This window comes from Heterodontus francisci, chromosome 4, assembly GCF_036365525.1.
Source record: "Heterodontus francisci isolate sHetFra1 chromosome 4, sHetFra1.hap1, whole genome shotgun sequence".
In the NCBI taxonomy this organism is placed as follows: domain Eukaryota; kingdom Metazoa; phylum Chordata; class Chondrichthyes; order Heterodontiformes; family Heterodontidae; genus Heterodontus; species Heterodontus francisci.
This window is the reverse complement of record NC_090374.1, coordinates 165,002,221-165,023,679: the sequence shown is the minus strand read 5'-3', so window position 1 is coordinate 165,023,679 and position 21,459 is coordinate 165,002,221. Positions and strand designations below refer to the sequence as shown.

The window sequence follows — 21,459 nt, the reverse complement described above, 5'->3', positions numbered from 1 at the left end:
GTTGTAAAGAATCAGTAGAGCAGTAACTGTACACCTTCTCGTTGGGGTTTATCTTGTGTATATTGTGTTCCTCATAATGAAAACCAAATTCTAAACCCATGAAAATATGCAATACTGATGTTGAGGTGAAGGAGCCAGTTTTTTTAACCAAGATAGACATGGTGTACAACAAATGTAACTGTCTCGCTCTCAAACTACATACATGGCAAATATAAAAGTGCTTTCAATATGGCATCACTTCAGATTATTTTTATTACCTCAAAGGAATGTGTTGTGACTCTACATTGATGCCAAGATTTCTGCCTGTCTGAATACGTGAAGTTGATTTTGTCTGCACAATCCTCTCTGACAATGTCACCCTTTTGTTAGACACATGACATTGTCAAATGTAAAAGGCTGATTTCTGAGCTGATGTCAACTAGGTGCCATGCAAATATCCTGCCATGATTTGTGTGGCTATGGCTTTATTTAAATAAAGTTTGCAAACTTAATATTCCAGTTGTCTAAACACAGCTTGTCAGTAATTGTCCCAGATTTGATCCTCAGTTTGTGTTGATTTAGCTGATCTCAGTGGAGACAACAGTTGGGTGATACAATTGAGGAAAATCAGCCAACATCCAGGGATCCTTGCTAGAAAATACCACATTAGATATTGAGTTAGGCCGGGTTCATGTTTACCTGTCTTTGTCTTAGTGATTGAATAGCTTGCTAACATGGTTTAGGATCACATGAGGTATCAGCTCTGTTGGTACTGTCGAAATGCAACAAAAGGTTGTCAAAGCATTACAGAACTCCAAGGTCAGCAAAGTCAGACAGAATTTTTTGTGGGATGCAACCTGTAGACTTGTTAATCTTGTATGAGCAAATTAATTTTTAAAAGACTTTGAAGCAAGGTCAAAAACACAATGCAGGCATGGAGTTCTGTGCGTCTAAAGCAGTGTTCATATCTCTCCTATATAGTGCAGTGCATAGGAACAATTACCAGGGCCTCTGCTCTGATGCCCTTCAGGACCGTGCAGCTTGCCAAGCTTTGCTGCTTAAGCTCTTCATAAAAAAAATAGTCACTTCAGTGATATGCTGAAGGGAACCTTCCACTCCTCGCATTGTGCTCACTGGATCATTGGCTTCAAGCCTGGAGGCAAGAGAATTGGGGGGAGGAAATTAATATTTGATGAAAAAGTATTGTTGGTTGTGTCATGCAGACCCCCAGCTGCCAAGAATGAGACATATTAATTTTGTCATATGAACATTAATTTTAAACTTGCTGGAGTGAAGAAATGACTTGTTAAAGAGATCACCAGACCTTTGACTGGAGGACATTTGCATTCTAAGAGACAATGCTTGTGGAGACAAAGGACTACTCCCTGGTCCAAATGACCCAAATGGATTTTGATCACCAGACACTGAAGGTGTAAGGAAGCACATTCCAGGGACTGCTAAGATGATACAATCCACAAATGCAGGAGTGGTTAAGCCTATTAGTCACATGACTGACCTGCTGACCAACTTGGAGTTGAATTGTGCCACGCAGAAAGGATCGAAGGCAGTTTGCAACTGAAGCAGGAACAAGGAAGCCTCTCTCCTGGCTGTCTCTCGCTTTCTCCTAAGCCAACGGACCCACGGAAGATGCATAAACCTCGAGAGAAAAGACTCCGACATTGAAATAAGTTGTAGTGTGAACTGGGCTCCAAATAATAGCAGGACTTACCGGCAGCCAAAGACTCCATGTTGAGCTCAAAGGACTGTAATTGTAATCCCGAGATTGCCTCACACTTTTCCCCTTTATTCTTTTGTACTTTTTCTGACTCTATCTGCGTCTGTGTTTATTGCGTACGCATGCTAGTGTGGTCGTGTCGCATATTTGTAGTTGTTAACCGGATTAGAGTTTAAGATTAATAAACTTCCACCTTTCTTGTTTAACTTCAAGAAAACCTGTCTTGATTGATTTCTTTGTCTTAGAATTGGAAAGCGGTGAACAAGGATTCACTGAGGGGGGCCTAAAAACACGGTGTTTTAAAATTAAACCCTGTTACGGTTAAACCAGGCAAAGGCTGAGAGGGAACCCCGAGACCCTCTCCCTGGTTGTAATAGTTGCAATGAGTGGTTGAAAACATGTTTGTTTAGTGCATATTCTGAAGCAGACAATTCCTGCACTTAACTAACGTATTCAAAGAAGTGATTGAACAGTATAATTTGGATAGTCAGTGACTATTGGTGCTATGTTTTTATTGTCTCAATATTTAGTTCCTGTGAGATGCCACCTTTCGAAGTTGAGTAGAAAGCTCCAGGTGGCAAAACAATATAGAAGGCAAGGCAATGGGAGGAAATTGATTAATCAGGCATTTCTGGAGCTGTGAAAGAAATTGTAGAGCAGCGGAGAGGAATGAACATAGAGAAGGGAATTTTGAGGTAATGAGAGGCTACTTGAGAACTGTGGATGGAAGATCTAGTCGAGGAATTTTCATTGGAGATGGTAGAAAGGGAATATAGGAACAGGAGAAGAGAGATGGGCAGACCGGTCTTATTGAGGCTTATTAGTGCTATCATTTACTAAATGCAGCCACAAGTAAAAAACGATTGCAGTTAATGGAATGGCGTGTGGGAATTCCTTAATTTATTTTTTTTGTACAATAGGGCTGAGCATCTTTTCATTTGCTGCATTGTAGTCTCTGGAGAGATGTTCCGTGAGAACCAGACTTGCTGATCTGCACTATAGCTATCGTGTTGAAACTGAGATACATCAGGAAGGTTTCCATTTATTTGATCAATTCTTTGAGCAATAAGGGGTAAATTGTGACTTTGGGGCTTAGTGCAATGTGGCTGATATCGATTCAAGGCAATTGAAAATAAGGAGAGATGCACAATGGATGGCTGAATCAGTATCACCTGTTTTATACCATCACCCAAAATTCAAACTATCGCATTCTGTTATTCCATACTTAGTCGTTTGGTGGTAGAGAACTTGAGTATTGCTGAAAACAGACATTTTGTTGAAGCTTTTATCTTGCACTCATCAGGACAATTCACAAGAATACCAATATAATGGAAAGCAACAAATTTATACTGAATGAGAAGAGAGTGCTGATTGGTTGGCAAGTAGACTCTGATTGGTAGCAGTGTTGCTATGGAGAATGCACCAGTTGGCCTGTGCAAAACTGAAACTACCTTGTCATAGGAGTGTGCTGAGATGAAATCCTCCTCCCATGTGACGCAAACATTTCACAAAAACGTGTTTTGGTTATGTTAGTATTGAAGATGTTGGGAAGGAAATGCCTGTAAAGCATAATTTTCAAATATTTATGCATCATGAATCCTATAGCAATCAATTAGGAAGTGAATGGTATGTTGGCCTTTATTGCGAGAGGATTTGAGTACAGGACTTAAGAAGTCTTGCTGAAAATATGTAGAGCCTGGGTGAGACCGCACCTGGAGCATTGTGTACAGTTTTGGTCTCCTTACCTAAGGAAGGATATACTTGCCATAGAGGGAGTGCAGTGGAGGTTCACCAGACTGACCCCTGAGATGGCAGGATTGTCCTATGAGGAGAGATTGAGGAAACTGGGTCTATATTCTCTAGAATTTAGAAGAATGAGAGGTGATCTCATTGAAGCAAACAAAATTCTTACAGGGCTTGACGGGATAGATACAGCAAGGATGTTTCACTTGGCTGGGCGATCTAGAACCAGGGGACGCGGTCTCCGAATAAGAGCTAGGCCATTTTGGACCGAGATGAGGAATTTCTTCAGAGAGTGATGAATCTTTGGAATTCGCTACCTCAGAAGGCTTTGGATGCTCAGTGATTGTGTATATTTAAGACAGAGATGGATAGATTTCTAGATATTAAAGATATCAAGGGATATGGGGATAGTGTGGGAAAATGGCATTGAGGTAGAAGATCAGCCATGATCTTGTTGAATGGTGGAGCTGGCGCAAGGGGTCGAAAGGCCTACTCCTCCTATTTTCTATGTTCCTATCCCATGTGTTCCATCTTTTAAGCTAAATGTCAATATTTAGTCGCAGAAAGATTCATGCGGGCAGAGCAAAATGCTAAATATTTGGGGAGATTTCTAACTTCAGTTACTTAGAATCATGCTCCCCAATATTACAAAGTTGTGTTGTTGTGTGAATAGATTTATTAAATCACAACTTGTGGTCCAGTAGATACAGGCACATGTACGGCAAGATGTACTCTGGCTGGCAGTAACCGGAAGTGCTTGGAAGTATGATGCATTATCCCATTTCTGCCTGAAATTCTACTCGTATTGTGAGGACTTCCCATTGCTGTAATGATGAGTGAGAATTCTGTGGGTCATTCATCTACTCATCAAGGACTTTGTCCCTCGGGCTGACCAATCCAATCGAGTCACGTGGTAATCCAAACTTTTGTAATGCAATCCTTTAGAGGCTGCAAAGGTTAAGTGACAAAGTGGCACTGCTTTACTGTCTGTCTTTTGCTTTGCTATGACTGGTCATGGGGAATCCAATCGCTATTCGGCTTAACTTGTGGAAATTTGCTTAGTTTTGCATTTTGCCATTCACATCAAAGGGGTTTGTTTCCAATTCTGCTTGCCTTTACACTGTCATTACAAGACTGAGTGAGAAAAACCAATTCATTTTGCAGTGTAGTTAACAGACTTTTTTTTACTGTGCAGTCTTTAGGTGGGGCCTTAAGTACTATCTTGAACACTCTGGCTCAGCTTAAAACGCGTTAGAGACATTATGGCACAGAAGGATACCATTTGGCCTATTGATTCCATGCTGACTCTCTGTAGAGCAATGCAATCAGTCCCATTCCCCTGCTCTATCCCCGTAGCCCTGCAAATTTATTTCCCTCAAGCGCTCATCCAGTTTCCTTTTGAAATCATTCACCATCTCCATTGTCACCCACTTGCGTTGGCAGCAAGTTCTAGGTCATTGCCACTCGCTGCATAAAACAATTCTTCCTCACATTCCCTTCTGCATCTCTTGCCCAAAACCTTCAATTCGTGTCCCCTAGTCTGTGTACCTCAGCCAGTGGATTTAGTGTTACTTTGTCTACCTAATCTAAACCTGTCATAATCTTCTACACCTCGATCAAATTCCACCCCCCCCACCAACCCCTTTGCTTTAAGGAAAACAACCCCAGCTTCTCCAGACTAACCTTGTAACTAAAATCCCTCATCCTGGAACCATTCTGGTAAATCTCCTCTGCAGCCTCGCGAGGACCCTCACATCGTTCCTAAAGTTTGCTGACCAGAATTGGACGCAATTCTCCAGTTGTGCCTTAACCAGAGCTTTATAAAGGTTCAGCATACCTTCACTGCTTTTCTACTCAATACCTCCTATTTATGAAGCCCAAAATCCCAAATGGTTCGCTAACTACTCTCTGGATATGTCCTGCCACCTTCAAAGAGCTACTCATATGAACCCCCAGGTCCCTCTGTCCCTGCACAATCTTTAGAACTGTGCTACTATGTCTATATTGCCTCTACATATCCCTTCGTCAAAATGTATCACCTTACACTTGTTTGTATTAAATTCCACTGGCCACTTGTCTGCCCATTCTACTAGCCTATCTGTTCTGTTGCAGTCGATTGGTATCAGCCTCATTGTTTGCCACACCTCCTAATGTAGGGGCCAGGATGTTCTTGACTGAATCCTATCTGTGCTGAGTTTGCTGGTCTCAGCCAGGATGACAGGTTACTGTACTTCTGACTCACTGCTCCTATGTTAGCAAAGAATCAGTTCATTGCTTAGTGACTTCTAAAAAAGCATGTATAGATTTCAGCCAAGTTCAAACCTGTTCTCATCTGTTATGTCCCTCTTATTACATAGCCTGCCAACACTCCGTTTCGAACGAGAATGGGCAAAGAATTGGAGGGTTGCTGGCACCCAGCAAGACCTGGCACCTCTAGAAGAAAGGGAAGGAGTTAACAGCATAAGTTTAATGGCTAAATTATCTGCTACCTCCTCCAGCCTTGCTTCTCTTCGATCCTTTTACTTTGGCAATTTGCACATTTGTCCCTTCCCTTTGCCCCACCAATACTGGCAGAGTTATCAGCTGCCTCAGCCTTCCTGGACTGAAGTCCCTTACTAACTCCATCACCTCTCCACTTCTTGCTACACCTTTCTGAAACCTACTCAAATATCACGTTTTGAACTGATCTTTCTGTCACCTCCCAATCTTCCTGCATGACAGTGTCTGTTTATCCAGGGAGTGTTAGAATGTGGAACTTGCTATCACATGGAGCAGTTGAGGTGACTGGAGAAGCTAAGTAAATATACAAGGGAAAAAGGAACAGAAGTTCATGCAGTTGAGGTTAGATGAAATGGGGTGGGACGATGCTCATGTGGAGAATAAACCCTGCACAGATCAGTTGGGCTGAATGGCTTCTTTCTGTGCTGTAAAATTCTATGTAATTGCGAAGCATCTTGGATTTTGATGTTAAAAGTGCTATGTAATTTGTGTGGGATGCAGTAGAGGATTTAAATCATTAGTTGTTGCATTTTCAGTTTTTGTAGATATGCAATTTGTACCTTGTCAATTCGGTAAAAGTGTTATTGTAATGAAAATGACTGTTGTTCTGTATTCTTAATATAACCCCAATGTGTGTACACGAAGTGATGGAGCAAAAAAAGGTTCTGTGTGTGTAGTTCCAGTGAATGAGAATTCAGTATATTCTAACAGGGAGTTAAATTGGACAGAAATTCTCTTAGTTTACTGCGATTAGACAACAACAAATGCAATCAGTCATGCAGTTAACAGTTTATTTGTTAGTTTTGGTTAACATTGAGCAGAGTTGTGAAACCTGTCTGCAGTCTGCCTGGTAGTGATTATTTTGGGGTAGCAGTGAAATGGTTATGTTACTGCACTAGTGAGGCCTGGACTAATAATTCAGAGAAGTTCAATTTCCAACATGTCAGTCCCAGAATTTGATTTTGTTTTTTTTTTGGAAAAAAACTGGAAATAAAAAGCTGGTTTTAGTAAAAATGAAGCTGACAAATTGTTATAAAAACCCAACTGGTTCAAACAAACAAAGAACAGTGCAGCACAGGGGTCTGTATCCCTCTATTCCCATCCTATTCATGTATTTGTCAAGATGCCTCTTAAACGTCATTATTGTACCTGCTTACACCACCTGCCCCGGCAACAAGTTCCAGGCACTCACCACCCTCTGTGTAAAGAACTTGCCTCGCACATCCCCTCTAAACTTTGCCCCTCTCACCTTAAACCTATGTCCCCTAGTAACTGACTCTTCCGCCCTGGGAAAAAGCTTCTGACTATCCACACTGTCCATGCCGCTTATAACTTTGTAAACCTCTATCATGTCACCCCTCCACCTCCGTCGTTCCAGTGAAAACAATCCGAGTTTATCCAACCTCTCCTCTTAGCTAATGCCCTCCAGACCAGGCAACATCCTGGTAAACCTCTTCTGTACCCTCTGCAAAGCCTCCACGTCCTTCTGGTAGTGCGGCGACCAGAATTGCACGCAATATTCTAAGTGTGGCCTAACTAAAGTTCTGTACAGCTGCAGCATGACTTGCCAATTTTTATACTCTGTGCCCCGACCAATGAAGGCAAGCATGCCATATGCCTTTCATCACTGATGAAACACTTTGAAACGCATATGATCCTGAAGGGTCTTGACAGGGTGGATGTGGAAGGGATGTTTCCTCTTGTGGGAGAATCTAGAACTGAGGATCACTGTTTAAAAATAAGAGGTCACCCATTTAAGACAGAGATGAGGAGAAATTTTTTTCTCAGAGGGTCGTGAGTCTTTGGAATTCTCTTCCTCAAAAGGCAGTGGAAGCAGAGTCTTTGAATATTTTTAAGACAGAGGTAGATAGATTCTTGATAAACTAGGGGGTGGAAGGTTATCGGGGGTAGGTGGAAATGTGGAGTAATCAGTTCAGCCATGAACCTATTGAATGGCGGAGCAGGCTCGAGGGGCGGAGTGGTCTACTCCTGCTCCTAATTCGTATGTTCGTAATGTCCTTTAGGGAAGGAATCCTTCTGTCCTTACCTAGTCTAGTCTATATGTGACTCCAGTCAGTACTGTTAATGGCAGAAACAGAGAATATGATAGGTAACACAGCTTTTGTTTTACTCCTATGTGGTTGAGATGGGAATGGAGTATTTAACTCCTGCTGTTACTCTCCTCAGGTGAAAATATGGTAGAGCTCCATTTCCTAACATGATAGGATTCACTACAACACTGAATTCCATGGTGGAGTGCACTGATTATTTACTGTTACTTGCTAGTTGTTGAAAGATCGCAGTTTGAATTTTCTCTGAGAGTAGTTTTCAGATGAGAGGCAGTTAACCAGCATCTTTCAACTTGCAGCTTGTTAGTTAGCTGTTCAGGAGTGTGATCATACTACAGTGCCTGGGAAGTCTTGAAAGGCTTTCTCTGACCCCATGGTTTTGGGCAGTCTAGCCCACCAGAGCTAGGCCTGTATAACCATGATGGATATATAAGTCAAGTTGATGTGCTGTGACACTTGGAGTGCTCATCATTCTGTATGGACATTTCGTGGTGCTATGTGCATTTGGTAAAATCTTTTCCACTTGCTTCATTCGCTGAATGCTGATGGTCTAGTTTAGCAGCCACGTAGAAATGTTGTGAGCACAGCTGTGTTGTGCACCCTGTCGCTGGGTGATCCATCTAACATATAAATAGTAAACCAGTAAAACAGCACACATGTTGGCATGTGTGGTGTGAACTGAACTGAGCAGACTGGCTGTGATGGTAGGTGGCTTGCTGAGAGCCAGCAATGGAGCAGTTCTGCTCAAGTCGATTTTGCGATATTAAAGCACTTTGTATGTATATAAAGGGCTTTGTATGAACAGAAAGCTGCGTTTTATACTTGGGTTCTCCAGCATTCACGAGCTTCAAAATGCAACCTTAATTGGGAAATCGGACTCGTAGGTTGCCACAAATTTCGATTTCATATTTTCCTATCTGTTTACATTGGTCAGCAAAAAGGTGGCGGGCTTCCTTTCTGTAAGGATACCCAAAGCTGCAACCTGTCCTTCTACATGACTGATGGTGGTGAACAATTCCTATTCAAAGCATCAAAGTCTCATGTAGAACAATAGTTACTGTTTACCTTCTGATTTTGGTCATGTTGGGATTTGGAGTAAAGGCCTGCTACCCGACCCGAGCCCGACGTGTGTTGGGCTCAGGTTGGGTCTGATCGGACGCACAATAACACCACCTCAGGTAAGTGACTTTAATGTTAATTTACTTTTTATGCTTTAAAGCTGGTTTTGCTACAGTTATTTTAAGCTTGTGCAGGTAAGGAACAAAGTGAAAAACAGAAGGTAGGTTAACTGATGGTCGGGTGCGGGAAAAAATGGAAGGACTTGGGCTGGGTCGGGTGGAGTTCTGCCGGGCTCTGGTCTCATTTGCAGACCCGAGCAGGCCTTTAATTTGGAGTATATGGTTGTTTATTCTTTAATGACAGTGGATTGAGCAAGGCTCTGTGTGCAATTTTTGGGAACCGAACTGCAGCCTTTTAGGGAAATAATTTGTTAAACATGAATTTTGAATGACAAAGCAAAGGTTGTTTATTTCCCGATAGAACAGTTTCTAGAACATCTCTAAACCAGTAGATATTTGTTTTTCACGCTTGTCTCCATAATCTGCCTGTGTATGTTTTTCATTTGGTCCAGGCAATGTAAACAAGAAGCAAATGCGTGGGCACTCATAGCACCTTTTTGACAGGGTATCAAGTAGCACAGCAGCAGATTAGCACAGCTCTCATCAATTTTTTTAAACCTTCCTGTGATTGAGAATAAATGGCTCTGGTGAAATGCTGCATTTATCCTGTGGTCAGATTTTCACATTCCCTGTTGCTGGTCTGCTTTTTGGTGTGGTCAAGTTGGCTGCAAATGGAACACTGGATTGGATATGCCTGTCTTTATAGTTTTAGGTGTTGGAATCACAAATGGAAGAAGTGCACATGACCAAAATGAATTTTTTTTTAAATTTTAGTTTGGTGTTGTCTCCTTTACTAATTCAGTTATGGTACGCAAGTTGAAAACTAACTGCTTTCTTATAAACCTTCTCTACCTAAATCCTTATGAATTTTGCAAGGCCTACTTTTCAGTTGTCGCCAAACCATTGGTTTGAGGGTAGGAGTCAAACAACATAATTGAAATAACAGCATATTGTGTAATTTTCTCAGTCACATGCTTGGCAGCTTTGCTAGAGTTGGCTGATATTTATTCAATCTACAAGCACTGGTCACTGTTTTGGGAGTTTTCAACAGAACTGGGAGAAGTTTCAATTTAACTGTTTTTAAGCCTTGGGAAAAGCAGGGGAGCAGGAAAGAACAAAGAGAAAGGGCTGTGATGGAGTGGAGGGCAAGAGTGGTTAAAAATATTTCTTGTCCAGTTAAGTTATTTAATCATTTACCACCCTCTGTTACCTTGCACCGTCATCCCTTTTGGCATCCCTTTTGTCATTTAATTACTCATGCTCTCCACCCGATCAGACTTCTCACCTTAATTCCGTCCTTTAGCCTTCCCACAACTGCCCTTTTCCCTAGCTCTACTTCCTTACATGCATTTCAACCTTTAGCTTATAGTTCTGATAGATTATTGACATGAAGCATTAACTCTTTCTCCCTCCACAGATGTTGCCCAACCTATTGAGTGTTTCATGCGTTTTCTTTTTGATTTCAGAGAAACTCCTGTGCTATAACCAGGTCTATTTCTGTTGCTCAAATTGCTGTAAGATCTCCTATTTTGCTGTAAAAAGACAAGCAATTACATTAAAATTAAGGACAGAATGGAGACTGAAGTATTGCTGCAAATCCTGATCCAGTTAACCCCTTCCCTTTCTCCTGGTGCAGATGAAAACTTCACTTGGTCTTGCCTGTCTCTGCACTGTGGGAGATTGATGAATCTGTTGTTACAACCAGGTGAGAAAGGGGTCTGGGGGTTTCCTCTCAGCCTTTTCCTGGTTTGACCGTAACAGGGTTTAATGTTTCAAATACTGTGTTTTTAGCTTCCCCTCAGTGAATCCTTGTTCACTGCTCTCCAATTGTAATGACAAAGAAATCAACCACACAGGTTTTGTTAGATTTAAACAAGAAAGGTGTAATTTCATTAACCTTAAAACTCTAATTCGGTTAAAACTAATTAAAAAAAAATACGTGATGTGACCACGCATACGCAATAAACACACGCAGATAAACACAGAAAAGGAGAAAGAATCAAGAGGAAAGGTTTAAAACAATAGCTGGAGTTCATTTGCTGTCTTTTGAGTTCGATGTAAAATCTTTGATTGCAGTTAAATCTTGCCGTCTCATCGGGGCCCACTACACTCTTTCAAACTTGCTTTGATGGTTTTCTGCCGTCTTGAAATCCAGTTGCAATTTCTTCTTTTCATGAGAGAGAGGGAGAGATAGAGGGAGATGCTCTCTCGTCAAGTTCAGTTGCAGTCTGACCCAAACTGTTCCGTGAACACAATTCAAGCCAAACCTGGGCCAGCAGGCCAGTCATGTGACTAGCTCCCCACTTGGATTGTTTGTGGATTTTTTCAATCTCAGTAGACATCCTCCGTAAGGGGGGAAGGGGGTGGGTGGGGGGTCTGGAACGCTAGCTTTCATACACTCCATGTCTTTTGATCAAAATCCATTTGGTTAATTGAATCAGGGAGCAGTTCCATTGTCTTCTCCAGGCAACTGTCTCTTAGAATGTAAATGTTTCCAGCCACTGTCCTTTTAGAATGCAGGTGCCGCCATGTTTTCAGTCCAGTAAGAGTTTAAAAGTAATGTTCCATATGACTAAATTAATATGCCTCATTCTGGCAGGTGTGGTTTTCCTCACACTATTATTAAAAAATCTTGCATATGAGCTGCACTTGCTGTCCACAAACTTTACTTCCTATTGCCACAAATTTTGATCATACTTCTCTGTCCACATTGACCATTGTGAATTATTAAGTCAACATTTCCCATTTACATTTGCTATGCCAACTAGCAGTATGTGCTTCTAAGTTCTGGCCGCAATGCAGCGTTTAGATTCCCTCTCGACTCTGCTGATCAGTTGTATTTAAATATGGGTGAAATGATCCCTGCTCTCTAATCTGGCTTCACATGAAGACTATACTTGGTTTGGCCTCTCTCCATCCCTCGGTCTCTCCCTCTCTCCCTCTCTCTCTTTTTGCATTGCTATAGTTTATTGATTGGTATATTATAATTTAGTTGCTTTATCTGTTGTTCAATTAATTAATTTGACAGTTCAAACCTAAAACAGGTTCTGGTGTTGTACTCCTCAAAGAGGTGAGGAGGATCTTGTAGTGGTGCAGGATCAATCCATCAACTAACCTCTGTTATTCTAGGCACAGTATCAAAATTGTTCAGATATGAGGGCACCTGTAAAAATCCTTCAAGATGTAGGGAGAGGGGCTCATTTTGAGAGTAGTACAAAATGTAAAGATCAAAAGTATATGCATTAAACAAACAAAATGCCAGTAAGGTACAAAAATAAAATGGTGCCTTCATGTAGATCTGATTGAAAGCTCTTGTTGGCAAAGCTTGAGCTCGAGTCCAATGATGCTATTGAGAATGTGAAGGCCAAGATTTAAGAAAAGGAATGCATTCTGTTCTGACTAGCAGCGTCTTAATACCACTAGTAAGCAACTGGAAAATTAGTACACTCTACCTGACTGCATGTGGTAGTTTGTCTGAGGGGTGAAATTATTGAGGACTCCCTTCTTCAGTTTGTTCAGAAATGCGATTGTGACAAAATATTCCAATCATTATGCTCAGCCTTCACTCTTCTCCAATAAACTGGTGTAAGGACAAGCACATTTTTTTTTTTTTAAATTGAGAAAACATGGATAAAGGTTCAATGCCATAGGGTAGGACACCACAAGGGTTCAAAAGAGTACAGAAGACTTGACAAATTATCAAGTTACTTTTAAGGTAAAGTGGTTGGAAGAAACAGAAAAAGATTAAATTAATAAAAATTGCTCTGGTGACCACCTCAGGAAATTGCATGTGTCTATGGGGCAGGAGTGTCTGAGAGGTGACCGTTGAAGCAAGAACATGTAAATAGCCAGTTCCCCAAGAAAAAGCTAATGGAAGTGTGCTAACTGCCCTGTTCGATTTGCGTGCAGGAATATAAGTATAATAAAGAAAAAAAAATACTTTCATGTAGTTGAGGGGTTTGCAAGGCATGATGGGAAAACCATTTTTCTTAAAGAAAAGCTCTAAATTGAGTACTGGAAATCTGATTACAAAATGCCTATAGCTTTATAGCGCAGGAAAACTTTTGTATTACAGTAATCCTCTTTTTCACCAAGATGTAACATAATGGTTATTTTTTTTTCACTAATAACTTGTATCTAGGCTTTTTAAACTGAATTTAGGTTCTCAAACTGCCATGGTGGAATTTGAACTCATGTCCTGCAGATTAATAGTCATGCTACCATACCTGCAATATTTACCAGCTTGTCTGAAGAACACATTGCCAGTTTGGTCCTATGGGTTCATGACACTGTATCCTGGAGAAATTTCTTTCCTGTGCAAAGTGATGTGTTGTACAGTCCTGTAATACAGGCTGCCAGTTTCAGTGCTGTTGATTTATGTTTGCTTTGTTGATTCTGGTGTTGTGGTTTCAATGGCAGCTTGTGCTACTTTAGAACTGCAGATGATCCTGCATTTCCACAGGGTTCTCCTAACCTTCTGCCACTTTGTGGAAGATTGGAAGTCTTGGAAAGAGGGCATGATTGCCATTTTAGCCATTTACCCAGATTCTTTGAAGGTCCCACCCACCTCCCTCTGGACAAATCCTGCAGAAATTGCAGGTGAATATTTTCAACTATTCAACCAGTGGTAGCAACTTGCCCAACCTCATTTGTTGGAAAAGGTCAGTATAGGCCAATGATTGCAACAATAGTTTACTGGCATTTTAAGAAGCATGTGTGATTGTTTCAACTACTTCATGTCTCCTCATCGAGGAGCTTTAGCTCAGGTTGCTGTCTTGAGTGTAGTGGCTTCCAAATGTGTGCAACAGCTGGAGAGAGTCCACCGAAGGTATGGACTGTCTCATGAAAATGAAGTGTCAAGTCCATGGATAGAATTTTGTTTTACTCTTGGAGGCGGGCTCTCATTTTATAAGAAACTAATTGTGGTAATTGTTCACCTGAATCTGTACTCGTACTTATAAAGCTTCAGTTGTCCTCTGGAGATGACCTCAGTCCTCCAATCATGGGACTACTAAACTTCCACAGGGATCTTGTTCCTTACTGCTTTCTAAGTGATAGCTACTGTAAAGTGCATTTGTGTTGCTGTTGGATGAAGACAGGATCCAAACTGGCTAATTGAAATAACCTGCTGACATTTTTGCTGCTAAAATTCCTCAAGTAGTGATTGGGGCATTACCTGCAGGGTTGCACCTGATTGTATTCTGCCCTACATACCCTACCGCAATTTGCAGGGTCCGCGGGAGGGCAGTTTAATAGCATGCGATAGGTGCATCATTGTGGACACTAGTATATTTCCATTTACCTTGATGTACTACTCTCCATTGTAACACTCATAACCGTATTGTGGAGCATAGGCAGCAGCTCTCGGTATGGGGATTCCCTGCTCCATCTCTTACCTCTGCCCATCATAAGGTTAGATAGAATAATATCTGTCTCCGCCATTTTCCTTGGGTGTTCCCTGTGGTCTCATGAAAGGTACAGTATGAAACTGGCAGAACCTCAGCAGAATTTCAGTTTCTCTTTCGGTACAAGTTCTCACCAGAAGAATGGTTGCTTGGCAAAGTACTGCACAACTGTTGCTGCATGTGATTGAGTCACAACTTCTAGGAGAGCAGAAGAAATTCTTTGGGAGAGGTCAATTTTAATTGCTGCCGAAAGCCTAAATGACAAGTTAAAAGGATGGAATAGTAGTCATTGCATTATTGACTTCATGGTACCTTGTATTCTTGTATGTTTGTCTTTGAGCTTGGAGCTGTTGACAGTGGAACTGCAGGGTGTGCACGAAACCTTCCCTTCAGAGGTCAAATAACATTAGCATGCTGTAAAACGCATTGACATTCCATTTGTTCCATGTTGTTTACTGAATTTATTTTGCTGACGTGTAAAAGGTGGTAAACCGAATTGACTAGTTGTCTGTAGGTTCCCTTTGACCTTGAGCCTTAATGACGTTGCTGCTGGAGTTGGTGTATTTGATAGATAAAGGTAGGAGAATAACAAATGATTACACCCACTCGGTCCAGCAGTTTTTGGGTTTACCTTTGCATTGAAATTAAACTTTTGAGGAAGTAAACCCTTCTGAGCTAGAGAATGGTGAACTCCAACAGTGCTAGAAAAGACGTGCAAGCCCAAATCCAGCCACTGAGCAGTAACTACACATGCCACTTGAATGTATTACTGTAGTTTTGACAAATACTGCCTCATTTAGCATTCAGCTGCTACAGATGTTGTGAACACCCAGCTGCATCTTGCAAGATCAAAAACTGAGATGGGGTCTGTTCACTGTTTCATGGATCCAGAATTGATGTGTGTTCGAAAAGGACTCTTCAACAGTGTTAAGTTTTTTTTTGTAAGTTAGATTTAAGATTTGTTGCATCAGAGCAGCGGGTTCCCCTCCTGTGACTGTCACTTTTATTCTTGCCTTGTGTGGCAACATTTTGCTGTACATTATTTAATGGCAACAAAACTCATTTTGAAATTTCTCCCTGCACAGGATTTAGCAGATCATCCACACAATTCCCCCTCAAAATATTTGGTAGGGGGCAGAAGAGGGGCAGAGGAGAGAAAGAAACATGTTCACCATTTGTCAGTGTCACGCTTGCTGACCATTTTGCTACTTAAATCCCTTTTGTTGGCAGCTATGTGAGCGAGGAATTGCAGGTTTGCATCCATGGCCTATCCCTCTCTGCTGCCTGTAGTTGAATATGAAGTAGTATCTACGTGATGCACTATATTTCCGTCTAGTATGGTACATCTCTCACTTCAATAAGGAGTGCACCATTACTGATAACATGCAAGTGTGTCTTGAGATTTTAGGTCTGATTTTTTTCAAAGACCTATTTCATGGCAGTTTGTGTTGCCCAAAGTGAGCTTCACCCACCAGCTGTGCTTATTGGGGAAATTACAGCAGGCTGCCCATAGTTTCTTGATCGTTTGTGTGTGGTGGGCAAGGCTTGCCTCCTGAGCAGGACCAACATGGAAAATCTGACTTTATAAGTGTAAGCTAGTATTTTCTTTACAATGCTATCACATGCCAGTGAAGTGAAATGTTTAACATAATCTTTACTGCTCAAACAAATAAAAAGGTTTGCCAAACAATTTCGTGAAGACCGTACTCCTTTTAATGCTGAGCTGGTACTTGTGCTGCTGAAACAAGTTGTACTCATTTTTTTAGTCATTGATTTGGCACTCCCAACCATGGCGAAGATCATTTTTTGAGCACTCAGCTTATTAAAGTGGGTGTGTTTCAATCTCCCCATCAAAACAAATGGAGCTCAGCTTGTAAAATTGTCTTTCGGTTGAACGTTTCAAAACATAGCGGCTTGTGTCATAGGAAGGACGTTGACTCAACAGACAGAAAACTGGGTTTTGTTTCTCGAAATGAATAGCCAGTTTTTCTATCACAAACTACAGAGTGATCTGTTAATCTTTTGTGGCTTTTTCTGCGAGACTTAAGGTCCATGTTTGCAGGTGGCAAAAATTTGCTAAAGACCTTTCTTTTGGATTTGATGCATCAGTGAAGGCACTTTAGCCTGTGTCCTTGCCACCTGATTCATCCACATCAGAGATAGCATCAGTGCATTTACAGCCCTGATTAATGGAACAATAATGGCTCAGATTTTGTGGTCAGCGGTGAAGCAGGAACACTCGATGCTGACCTTGCAGAAAGCTGCCCATTCTGTGATCTCTGTTGCGTGTTTTTCTCTTTTCTCGACGGCATTTAAATCTGGCGGCAAGTCAAAGGAATATCTTGATGTGCAGCAGTGATGTCGGCAAGCAAGTAAGGAGGCAATCACATTGAAACATTCACATACAGCAAGCCAGTAAGTTAAAAACACTTAATATCCTTCACCTTTTAATTTAAACTTTCAGGTAGCAAAATAAATTATGATAATTGGATTAACATAGAAGTTAAAATAATGATAAACTGTTCAAAAAAAGGTTTAAAAAAAAAAGTGTAATTTGGCGTTCCACAAATATAAAATTAGCTTTTCAGGGTCACTGAGGGTGTTTGGCAGTAATTATGACATTAGTATGCCGTTACTAACCCAGTTACACCTTATTCACCAAAGTGAAACTTTTTCAAGGGTTTATACAGCCAGACTGACAGTGCAAGAGTGGTAGTTCTCATCAAGTCAATTGATAGAGGCGATTCAGTAGCCAGCAACTTTCAGCAAACTGGGGCATTCAGACTGTCCTGAATTCACTAAGTGTTTTAACTTTGATTTAGAACTTAGATTCTTGATACGTAAGGGGGTGGAAGGTTCTCGGGGGTAGGTGGAAATGTGGAATGATCAGTTCAGCCATGAACCTATTGAATGGCAGAGCAGGCTCGAAGGGACAAGTGGCCGACTCCTGCTCCTAAATCGTATGTTCATATTTGAACCCTTCATTAAAATTAGGGAGGCAGCATTCCTTTGGATAATATGCTCGAATGCATCATTGTGCATGTTTGGTGTAGATGCCAAAGCAAAATAGTAGAGTCTTTAAAAACTATGTGACTTGGAGTAAAATCTGTCAAGGGAAGAGCATGCTTAACCTGGTGGGTGTTGAACACAAATAAATCTTGCTTGCGACTAATTGGTTAAATACTGTAATCTAAGCTATGCCAGGATCATTGCACAGTTTTAGTTAAGTTGTTCAAGGCTACAAGTCAAGCTAACCGCTTTCAATCGAAATGAACTTTGTGCTTTCTCCACCCTTTGATGTCTGCTGTCTGTTGAAGCTATAGACGATTCTGTGTTTTAAAGCCAGCATCTTATTAAGCTACAGCCAACAGTAACTGACTCGAATTGTATTAGAAAACAGTTTAACGACTGTATGATGATAAACATTTTTAAGGAACATAAATAAAAATGGCACATCGAGGGGGGAAAAAAGATTTACTCTTTTTTTTGTGTGTTGGAGGTAGAAGGTGTTTGAATTTGTGGCAGCTTTTGTTTGTTCAGATTATTTTTCATTTAATGAGGGTTTAAAAGTTACCTGTTCAATATTGTCCCTGTTTTATGTAAATTGACTGAAAAGCCAAAGCAAAAGCCTCCATGGAGAGATGTTTTTTCACAAGTTTCTCAACTATTTTCTTCAGAATTTAATTTAACGGAAATCTTCATGACAGAGCCTGAAATGCAGAAGTACATGGGTCACTTTTTAATTGGAAAGAAGGGTTGGCTTTGCTGCAGTGATGCATCATTTCATCAATATATTGATCTTAGGCTAGGATGGAAACTGTCAATATAACTATCTTTCATGGGGGTATTTACTATAACACTTCATCTTTCAGTAAGTTCAGCAGTAGTTATTAATGCCGGAAAGAATTCCCTCCAATGAATCTGTAGATGATGTCTGTAAAGAAATGGATGATAAAAGTTCTGAATTAAGGTGATCTGATGTGCAGTGCTCAAAGCCAATTGAACAAAATACTTGGGAGCACAGTATCCAGACCCATGCATGATACTGGGTACACATTTAGCTTGAGAGGTGATTTGCTGTCTTGCATGAAAGAGAAATGAGTTGGGTAGTACAAACAATGATGCAACTCACTGGCTCATTGTCATCAGACCATGAAGGTCCAAGGTTCAATTGCTGGTCTGAGTTAGTGGATCTCTGACAGGTTGGTGGTGAGGAAATTGTAGTTGGTCTTTGTGCCCTGGGCTTTATTTTGACTGAAGAAAGGATGCAGCTATGATTCATTCCAAAGTACACAAAAGAATGACAGCTTAGTCAAGAAGCCAGGAAGGAAGGGCGGTCTGTTGGTCTTAGTTGGATAATATATCCATTTTTGAAGAGATTGAGAAAATTTTGGTGGTGGGGTAAGTTTTTTTTTTGTGTGAAGAAAACAGCAATATAATGTTGTGAGGATTGCACTCTACTGGTTTGAACCCAATCTGTGGTGGAGGGTCAGGGGGTGACGGCAAAGATTAGGACTGAGACAAAAGCTTAACTATTAAATCTGAGCATCAGATAGTTTCAACAGCAAAAGAGTAACTTCCAACATGTAGATCAACTGCGCCAGAGTGTTGAAGACAAAAATATACCGTGGAGAGATTGGTGTCCAGGATAGGCAGGGTAGCCAAGGCAGTGTAGGATTCTAGCTGCATTTGAGCCATGCAGTGCCTGAAGTTGAGATGCTTCATCTTATTACAATGCAAAATGGATGCCCATTTAGAAAATTCAGGGATATGCAAGTATGAGAAAATGTCAAAAGAGACTACTGGAAGAATGCTTTGTAATCTATTGGATGGACAGTATTGGAGATACACAGCAGGCCTATTGGCACCTGCTTTTACTTAGAGTTCAAGCATTCATGATGCCATCATATCTTAACTTTAATGTGTGCACCCAGTATCTATGCAGTCACCTGGATTGTTACCTATTTACCAAGTCTAGCAATACTAAGCGATAGGTCTGTCAGAAAACTTCTCGTGTTAGGTTGTAGAGACTCAGAGTCACTATGGCATGCAAGGAGGCCATTTGGCCCATTGAGTCCATGCCAGCTCTCTAGAGCAATCCAATGAGTCAGATTCCCCCGCTCTCTTCCTGTAGCCCTGCAAGTTTATTTCCCTCAAATGAACATCCAATTTCCTTTTGAATTCATTGTCTCTGCTTCCACCACCCTCGTAGGCAACGAGTATCAGGTCATTTGCACTTGCTACGTAAAAAAAGTTGTTCTTATTCCCCCCTCTCCCCCCCCCCCCCCCCGCATTTCTTGCCCCAAACTTGAGACCTGTGTTCTCTGGTCCTTGTGCCATTAGCTAATGGGCACAGCTTTTTTTTAATCTATTTTATCTAAACCTGAAATAATCTTGTACACCTCTATCAGATCTCCCCCAATCTCCTTTGCTCCAAGGAGAACAACCCCAGCTTCACGAACTTATAGCTAAAATTCCCCATCCCTGGAACCACAGCCTCCGTGCTCTCTGAAGGACCATCACATCCTTAAGTGTGGTGACCAGAATTGGACGCAATACTCTAGTTGTAGCTTAACCAGAGCTTTATAATCGTTCAGCATAACTTCCCTGCTTTTCTGCTGAAAAATCCAGTGTGATTTGCTAATTACATTCAATATGTCCTGCCACCTTCAAACATCAATGCATATGACCCCCCCACCCCCCTGTCCTTTAGAACTGTGCCATTTATTCTATATTGCCTCTCCCTATCCCTTCTGCCAAAATGTACCACCTCACTCTTCTCTATTAAATTCCATCTGCCACTTGTCCGCCAACTCATCCTCACTGTTTGCCACCCTCCAAGTTTGGTGTCATTGATAAATTTTGACATTTTACTTGGTATTCCAATATTCAAGTCATTTGTATATATCAAAAATCAGTGCTCCTAGCACTGACCCTTGGGTAACATGTTACGCAAGGTGACACTGAACCTCCTATTCCATGAGCCTCAATTTTGTTAACCAGCTTTTTATGTGGTACATTTATCAAACGTTTTCTTAATATCCATATAGACAACATCCACAGCATTCCCCCCATGAACCACCTTCACCTGACATGTATTATACACCCTCTTTTTTTTTTTGTTAATATTCTGTACCTCCCTCGTCATCCAAGGAGCCCTGGCTTTTGTTCCCCTGCCTTTCCCTCTTTTTGGAATATACCTAGACTGTAACTGAAACATCTCTTCTTTACAGATCACCCATTGTTCCATTACAGTTTTTCCTGTCAGTCTTTGGTTCCATTTTACCCTGGCTAGATCCCTTCTCACCCCGTTGAAGTTAATCCTCATCCAATTTAGAGCTTCTACTTTAGATTTTTCCTTGCTCTCCTCTATTACTAATCTAAACCTGAAGATATGATGATCACTCTTCCTCAAGTGTACCCGACAGCCACTTGGCACTTGGTCCTCTTAGCCCACCTGATTTTCCATCGCCCACAGCACCAGATTCAGCAATGCCTGTCCTTGTTGGACTGCGAACACAGTTCAGAAATTCCTCTCTTTCTTATCCTTTACTCTAACATTAACTCAATTGATAGTTGGGTAATTTAAGTCCCCCAATATTACCACTCTATAGTTCTTGCATATCTCTCTGATTGCCCTGTAGATTTGCTGCTCTATCTCTCTCTCTCTCATTATTTGGAAACCGATAGCATGTGCTCAGTAGTGCTTTTTGCTTCTCAACTCTAACCAAATGGATTCTGCCTTTGTCCCCACATCCTACCTTTCCAACATGGCATGGTTTTCCCTAATCAGTACTGCTACCCCACAACCCTCTTTTCCTTTTGTATCTTTTCCAAACACTTTGTGTATG

The 21,459-nt window shown here is 41.1% G+C and overlaps 1 protein-coding gene across 7 annotated transcripts in view; it reads left to right on the top strand.

Moving 5' to 3' along the window:
- adgrl3.1 (adhesion G protein-coupled receptor L3.1) overlaps nucleotides 1-21,459 on the top strand; it is a 713,955-nt gene that overhangs the window by 126,581 nt on the left and 565,915 nt on the right. The window contains exon 1 of one of the 7 annotated variants that reach the window (XM_068030475.1): nucleotides 16,521-16,980. The exons of 5 other annotated variants lie outside the window; for them this stretch is intronic. The gene's annotated coding sequence lies outside the window, so the exon portion shown is untranslated. Of the gene's footprint in view, nucleotides 1-16,520; nucleotides 17,024-21,459 lie in introns of those variants that run through there. One more of the 7 variants, XM_068030473.1, reaches the window with a different exon arrangement.